Below are 9157 nucleotides of genomic sequence, written 5' to 3' on the forward strand. Positions count from 1 at the left end.
ATGTAGTGAAGTTGATCTTGTTCATCATTCTCCCATTTTGTGCAGTCCTTACCAAAAAGGATTTATTACTTTCTTGCCTCTCTATATATCCGATATTATATTAGTCTGGTATTACACAGCGCATGTTTTTCCTTGCATCAATGAAGTGCGAAAGAGAAAGAAATAAATAAAAAATGAAATAGAAATAAATCTGTCTAACCATGCACGTACAAGCATTTCCTTGCATATTTTTGACGTTTGTATTTCGTTTTCTTCGTATTTTTTCGCATTTGCTTCACTTTGTGTTCGTGTTTAGTAGAGTTTATACCTTAATATTGGACATGGAAGTGAATTCAAGTGGACGAGAGGTATACCTTTAATACCTTTGTTATTCTCATTATATTTTCTCTCAATAACTTTAAAAGACGTTTTGATTATTTAACTTTATCAATTATTAAAATTCAATAACTTAATCTAATTTAATTTTATAAAGTTTTGTACAATGAAGAAATATGGTAGAGTGATGCCTTGTGTGCTTTAACTAGAACTGAACTATTGAATATGTTAAGCTTACAAGGTACTCCAAAGTAAAACGATGCGTTCCTAATGATCATTGGTTTATAAACCTTTTTCAAGGTCTCAAGTTTTCGATTCACTGGGTACATCGATCGAAATGGTTACATTTTTTCCGTTTTTATCTATAAGAAAACATTTCCTCATACGTCGTATTACCTTAAAAGGCCCTTCATAAGGAAGGCTGAAACCAGTTTTTAGTTTGTCGATTCTTACGAAAACTGCGTTACAACTATCTAAGCTTTTTGGTATACAAATATTTTCACTTTTATGACGCGTGTCAGTTGGTAGGAGATTTCTCATTGATTATGACGTGTGTCAGTTGGTATCAGATTTCTCATTGTTTCGCGAAGTCGATATATACATAAGTGTATCCGAACTGACCTGCTGCAAATTGTTTTTTCTGAAAATCTCGCCTGGCAAACGAAGTTTTTGACCATATACCATCTCCGCAGGTGAGCATTGCAGGTCTTTTTTGATTGCCTGACTAATCCCAAGAAGCACTATTTGGAGCTCTGTACTCCAATTGACAGATTTGCCTCTGGCTTTAAGGAATGCTTTTAATTGGCGATGATCTCGTTCGACCATTCCGTTCGCTTGTGGATGGTATAGTGTGGTGCGAAACCTTAACGAGCCTAACAATCTGGTAAGTTCATTAAATAATTTTAATTCGAACTGGATGCCTTGGTCTGTTGTGATCCGTAGTGGAGTCCCAAATCTGGAAACAAAATTTTCAACGAATGTTTTTGCAACTGTGGTTGCGGTTATGTCTTTTAGAAGATATGCTTCTGGCCATCTTGTGATGTTAAAATGTAGGAATAGCCGTTGGATTCAGCGAGTGGACCAACTAAATCGAGGTGGATGTGTTTAAAGCGGCCTGATGGTGTGTTAAATCTTCTGAAACCTGACTTTATGTGTCTATGAACCTTAGACTTCTGACAGCACACATGATTTAACCCACAGTGTTATATTTTTATTCATTTCAGGCCAGAAATATCGTTCGGAGACTTTCTACTTGCCCGTAAACTGGGGTGTGAAAGATTGTGTAGCTTAAATTTGCTGTGGCTGTGGCTGAGGTACATAAGGTCGGATCTTTTTTGTTGACGTTTCCCACATAATTTTGTAATCAGAGAAAACGAAATTATTGAGAATGACTTTAGAAAGGTTTTTCCTTTTCTCTTTTAAAAGTGTAGCCAGCTCACGATCTAAGCTTTGCATTTTGACCGGATTAGTGAAAGCGTGAAACTGTGTCTGCCACTATGTTTTCCGTTCCTTTAATGTATTGAATATCTGTGGTGAATTGAGATATGAAGTTGAGGTGTCTAGCTTGTCGAGGACTTCTCTCCGTCTTCGCGTGCGTGGGCGGTTTGTGGTTAATGGAAATAGGTAAATTCCGACCTTCCACGAAATATCTAAAATGATTAATTGCGAAAAGTTCTTGGTCAGAAACAGAGTACTTCGTTTCCGCCTTAGGTAATTTTTTAGAGAAAAACTAAAGTGGTTCCCATATCTCATGGATTTTTTAATGTAAAATCGCTCCTACAGCTATATGTTTGAAGCATCTGTAGCTATTCATTCTGTATTCACCATCCGGTTTTGGATGTACTAATAGAGTTGCATTGGAGAGCGTATGTTTATCATGTTTAAATGCAACGTTCAAATGATCCGGCCAATTGAATTAAGTGGGTTTGTTTTTTGGCTTTTTATTCAATATGGCCATGTGTTCGTGTGTTGGAGATGCATTTGTGAACAAACCAACAATCGAAGTTCGTTTCCAAAATCAATCGCGTTGCGAACTACCCTTAGCGCGATCAACGCGATTCACAACACGCGTCCTTACATTTTACATGTTGCGGAACACTTCCGAATTCAAAGCAAAATATCAATTCAAAACCAAAACCAAAAACACTCTATATAAAGATATAAATCCCCGGTAGAAATCTTGGTTTGCCTACAAGCTAAACCGGAAATCAGCCTCATAAACTTTTTCATAGTATGCGTGTAATTTCTCCTCTAATTTATTAAAATTTCCCCAAAAACCTCAGTAAGTGTGTCTATGGATGCGTGAAAACACGTCAATTTTTCTCGTTGAATTCGTCCACATTACAAATACAACAATGTAAACAAATGGGTTTTGGAGGGTGATACGTACGAAGGATTTATATCTTTAATAGAGTGTTTTTGACCAAAACCATAGACACACCATATAAGGACCGGAAACAAATCTGTCATTCTGGTTTGCCTACAAGCTGAAACGTCTACTTACACGCACCCTTAAGTCTAACATCAATTCACCACTGCTAAGATCAATTCACCACCCTCTAAAGTTCACCACGAAAATGAGGAATAGTTATAATGAATTCTTTAGGGGCGGCACCTAGTGGCTACGGCGACATTAGGTATTGCATTTTTTGGGAAGAGTACGATAACTCAGGCAACAAAGTTTGATGACGGAATTGTATAGAACAGTTAAAAACAAAGCATTTTTTACTATAGGATATATGTGAACTCTAAATGGAAAAAAATAATTGTAATACTTTCAACTAAGTTTTATAAATTTCGTTAAAGCCGACACTTTTGTCTATTAGCTTGTTTTTAAATCAAGTCAAAACTATGCAAATTAAAATAGTCTGTTGAGATATCATATTTTTAAAAAATATTTATTTATAAGATCATCTCAGATGCCAACTAACTAACATTGAAAAACACTTTTGCTGTAAACTGTCATCAAATATGGTTAAACAAAGAACTTATAGTTTCTTAGACATTAATCACTTATAAGGAAAACAACATGTTCATATCTGAATTTATTGAAATGCGACATTATTATATTTTTGTTCACATTTTCTAATTACTAATGACGTGTGTTGATTGCATAGTTTTTGAAAAAAAATTGCTATAAACTCAAAATTTTGGCAAAAAAGGGTACAAAAAGGTTTAAAGTGTGATTTTAAAATTTTTTTTATTTACTATTGTTTTTAGAATGCATGGCTAATATTTTTTTTTATCAAAAACTGAAAAGAACATGATTTTATGTCTTCTAGTTCTTGAGAAAATTACCAAAAAAATATTTTATTTAAATTATTTTTTCCTTGCTTGAGTATTTACGTAGTCTTTTTTTGATTGTAATAATCCAATATGGATAAAGATATACCGGGCATATATTATTTTTTTCTTAAATCTTGCTTATTTGAATACAAAAGAAACATTGGCTAGATGACTCTGTGATTGAAAGTGGTCAGAAATTGTTAATTTTTAACTTTACTACATATATTCAAAAGTGTGCAGTACGTATAATAGACTTTTTAATTTAATAAAACACTAAAATTGTCTGAACAAGACATTTGTTGTATTATGAAAAGAAAACTTGAAATATAATAGCAAAAATGTAAAACATTGTTGTTTTTTAGATTTAAATGTAAAATTATACATTCCAAAAATGTTCTTTTTTTGAATTTTATAATAATTCTTTTTTTCCCGAATTTAAAAACGATGACTATTTCCTAAAACTATTTTTATAACTACAAAACAGTGACTTAGTTCTAACAATTTCACTATAAGTTAAGTTTTTCAATTGAAAAAAATGATAAAAGTGTGACAACACCTCAACATCACACATAAAATTACTATTTATTTCGGCGACGTGAGTTTGAAAACGTCAACAAAAATTCTGATTTTTTAAATATTTCGATTAGCAAGATTCGTTTTTGTATTTCTTTATTTAAAAAATTTTATCATTTAGCTTAAATTGTTTTTTTGAAAACATAATTCATATAATTTACTAACAGTTTATTTCCCTTTCTTTGTTGATTATTGCCCAAAGCAATATTAATATTATATTGTTATTAAAATCGGCTAAAAGAGTGTTCAATAAATCACAACACTTTGTATTCACTTTTTTTAGTAAAAGTCAAAAAAAATTGTAAGGACACGTCCAAATGAATTCCAATGTTCGTATTTTCCTACCGAAAATGTTTAAAAATGCAAACATTGGAATTCATTTGGTCGTAGCCTTGGAACAATAGTGTACCTACAGGAATGGTTTATACCTTCCTGGGAATCCTTGAAGTCCAAGGGAGTTCTAATGTTTTTTTTCCTATTAAAAATGTTTAGGCATTTTTCATTAATTTTTTTTTCGCTTGACTCGGAGTTAATAAAACACTATTAAAATTTGCATTCGGCTTTTAATTGTTCGTAGAACCTATGCTTCAATTTTCTTTTTTATTACTATTTGAATATATAAAAATCCATTCGAACACAAAAATAAATATTAAAAATCTAACATTATCTCTTCTTAATTGCGAAGTCAATAGAAATCAACGGATTCCAGGTCGCTGAGCATTTATCACGAGTTTCTTTCTTGGAATCTTCCTTGATTTCCGTTGGAATTGAACCACACTGACCGAACATGAATTCCAGTTCATCGGTGGTCAATTTTTAACAATGAAGCTCCAAGGCACCAATGAATTGCTTTCTCATTTGGCCTTCAAAATAGATAAACACTGTTGTCACTGTTGCTTCTCTATTAAATTTGGGATACAGGTGGTGGCTATCGACCGCAGGAACTGTTGCATATGGTAGTGTATGAGCGAACAGAGCGGCACACCATTTGTGTACAAATGCAACACAACTCAGATACCTTCTCCAGCTTTGGTCACTTCGTTGACGTAATCTTGTCCAAAAATTTCCCACACTGAACCGAAAAGGGCCTTGTCTGCGAATGCTCGCATCTATGCCATTCGTTTGTGACGATATTCCTCGCGAACACTTTCGTCTTGAGAGTCTTCACATTCGTCCATGTTCATGTCTTCGATATCTTTCTGCTTCTCAACACCAGTTCGCTTCTCAATGGCATAATCGAGCATGAGTGGAAGGATACCTTTTGCACGGAAGACATCTTTCCATTCGGAATATTCTTTTGGATCCTGCATTTTTAAATAAATTAACAAAACAACAAATGCGTCATTTGACAGCTAAAATCAAATCTAAAATTCTCACCACAGCAATTTAATAAAAAAAACTTGTCAAGACAAGTTAATGCACCGCTACGAATTGTTGTTGGATTTCACATTTCAAAATGGACGTTATGTCAAAATAACTAATACAACAATGTAAACAAATGGGTGTTGTAGGGTAAAACGTACGAAAGATTCCGGTCTTTATATGGTGTGTCTATGAAAATAATGCTTTGATTTAAAAATTCGAAAAGTCTTCATGTAATAATGCGCGCATCACCGCATAGAGGAAATATATTATATATTATATATTATTATATTATAATATATTTCCTCTATGGATCACCGGATGACTTTTCAAAACAAAATAACAGATTAATGCGCCTTAAACATATACGCTGTGTAATACCGTACTTACACGGCGCGTGAGTTTAACAACTCTTGGATATTTTCTTTTGAAAATTCATTCCGTGGCGCGCTCGTTATTATACGAATCCTTTTTCGCATTTCAGTATTGCGCGTTAATATGAATTTAATTTTTCATTTTATCTTCTTAGACTCATGCAAGTCATCTGCACCAGCTCCACTCTTCTTCAACTCTTCCGTTTCACGGAACTCTACAGAATTGAAGAATTGAATGCGAAATGTATGAATTTTTCCTTTTTTTAAATACTTTGCTATATTTGGATCAAAAGGCTTCAGTGCATCAGAAGGCCTGTTTTTTGACCCTGTTGATATACTCCGGATGGCATGGATTATAAAGAATAGGGTGCATTTCAAAATGAGCTCAGTCGTTAAATTCTTGCTCCATTTAAATATTTTAATTCATCATTCATTTATCAACATCGAAATAAAATGAAGCAAATCTAAGAAACAAAGAAAGAGTATAAAGACAAAACTCAAAAACACGCAAGCAAATTTCTACCCAAAAACACTCTTGTAAAGATATAAATCCTCGGTAGCCATATTGGTTTACCAACCGGAAATCGGACTCATAAACTCATTTAAGCAAAAACCCAAAAACCCACTCATAAAGATATAAATCCTTCGTACGTAACACCCTCCAAAACCCATTTGTTTACATTATGTATTTGTAATGTGAAAGAATTCAACGAGAAATATTGGTGTGTTTGCACGCATACATAGAAACACTTACTAAGTTTTTTTTCGGGAAATTTAATAAATTAGAGGAGACGCTAATATGAAAAAGTTTATATGGCTGATTTAAGTAGTATTCACATGAGCGCGACCAACGAACGACGAATGAATTACAAAATGTGAGTTTATATACGTTTGAAGACATATTTCCACACAAATTCTTAACAAAACGATAGCAATATAGTTTATATTTGATTTATGATACATACTTTTACTTTTCAATATAATATATGATTAAATTTAAGAAAACAAATTTATTCGTCGCGAAAAAAATTATAGTTGATACGAACTTTCAAACTTTATTCGCGTTCCACATAATCCACACTCGCAACGAATAAAATAATCGCGCGTATTTAACCTAAAAAATCATTCTTATTTTGGTTTCGGTGGTGAATGGTGTTCGGCTGTGGCTTCATTCGCGACGAATTAAAAACTCTCATGTGAAAGAAACGTCAAAATCGACGAATATTCGTTCATTCGTTGGTCGTTGGTCGTGCTCATGTGAATAGTACTTTACGGTTTGGCTTCTTGGCAAACCAAGATGTCTACCGAGGATTTATATCTTCATATAGAGTGTTTTTGTCAAAAATTTTTGTTGTTCAGATAGATTGATGTCTGTTTAATCTTTTCGTTCTTCTTTCTCTTTTGAACTTCATTTACTCGAGGCAAATACCAGCAGTGTTACCGAATCTCATGATTTCACATCCCCATGTCATGAATTTATTGAAAATCTCATGATTTTTCAATTCTTAATTCAAAAAAGAAAAAGAAAACCAATAATTTGTTGAAAACTAAATTTTAATAGATATAGATTAAATAAGCTCCAGAAATCAACTTTCATATGGGTACATGTATTAAGGCGTAAAAGAAAAAGTTGACAAACAAATTGTTCAACACTTTCAATGCCATTGTTTGTCCTTCTTAAGTGAAGGTAATAAGCAAAAATATTTCAGATTCAACTTCAACAATAACAAATATTCTAAACAAAAATGTCAATTTTTCCTCTTTTTAAACATTCTCCAAATCTAGTGGGCGAAGGTTGTTATCAAGAGATAGATATTGCATCTAGTGAATTCAAACATTAAAACAAATGACCAATCAAACGAAAATGACATTTAAGAATTTTGGAAGTATGTTGCACATATCAAACTGATAGCTTGACATATCCACTCCTGCCTTAATTTGTTTTTGAGGTATTCTCACTGCCACGTTCTTCAGCCAACTTTGAAAGAATATTTTCAAAAGTAACATTATTCAAAACAAAAATCAGAAACAGGCTTTGAAGAGAATGCAATAATTTGATTTTCCAATGACATTACCAAAAATCAAATATTTTAGTAAAGTTTTTACCAATAATAATGCACATAGTATGTAATATACATGTATAATAATATTATTAAATAATTTATTTATTTTTTACCCTCAAATATCACTAAATGATATTTTAAAACTTAAAAAAATGAAATGAAATCTCATTGAATTATATATTGATTATCAAGGGCCCAATGAAGAATAAGCAATCTCATGATTTTTTTTGAGGATTTCATGATATATTTTTTTTGTAATCGGCAACACTGACTATTGATTTGACCAAAATAACTCTGAAGTGTTTTCGCCAAAAACACTATATATGAAGATATAAATCCTTCGTTAGTATCACCCTCCAAAATAGTGGATGTAGTCAGCTGTTCAGAGGCGTTCAAAGAAAATTCAAAATTGGGGATGAACAACTTTTTGGTAATCTCATTGTGTTCGTTTGGGAGTAATATCATTCGAATATGCAGTGAAATTAATAATTCCTGTTAGGTGCCAGAACAATGAAGATTTAGAACGAATTATAAATTACGCATTAGGAGAAATATTAATTAGTTATTTGAAGCCAATTTTAATCATTAAGTAAGTAAAATAAATTAGGTGGTGCAACAGTCCAATGAGAATTATTACCTAGAAACATTAAACTCTGAAAACACTACAACTATTATTTTGTATTATTAGCTGCGTTTATGCTCAGACCGTTGAAAAATGAAAAAAAAACCTAAAACTTGTTTCAATTTTCAGAGTTTATCGACTTAATTTTGTCGACGCAAAAGTTGCAGGAACATTGAAAACGGGAGTTACAGAATGTAAACATAGATCATGAAAATAAAACAACGCATGAATATTGGAAACATTTTTATTTATCCATTTTTTTGTCCATTCCTATTTTATTTGCGTGTACTCGTTGTTTATTTTCCTTACATTACTCACGAAATTTAAAAAATGCTGAAAATAAGTGAAAAATTTGTTTTTCCTGGTACTACGTTCATGCAGTGCTTCAAATTAACAACTAAGTTTCTTAAAGAACTGCCAGTTAATTAGCCTGATGAAAATTTGCATTCATATGGAAGTTCCAGCAACTTAAAGACCCCAATAATACCGCTGGAATTACAGAACAACAGTAAGCGCTGATATATTAGTGTTTTTGAATGGATGTAGTCAAGTACGAACCTTAA

General features: G+C 32.4%; 1 pseudogene; it reads right to left on the reverse strand.

Moving 5' to 3' along the window:
* Positions 1–4769: 4769 nt before the first annotated feature.
* Positions 4770–6434, reverse strand: LOC129941905 (viral IAP-associated factor homolog; annotated as a pseudogene).
* Between the last annotated feature and the right edge of the window lie 2723 nt (positions 6435–9157).

The sequence above is a fragment of the Eupeodes corollae genome, chromosome 1, assembly GCF_945859685.1.
Source record: "Eupeodes corollae chromosome 1, idEupCoro1.1, whole genome shotgun sequence".
Taxonomy (NCBI): domain Eukaryota; kingdom Metazoa; phylum Arthropoda; class Insecta; order Diptera; family Syrphidae; genus Eupeodes; species Eupeodes corollae.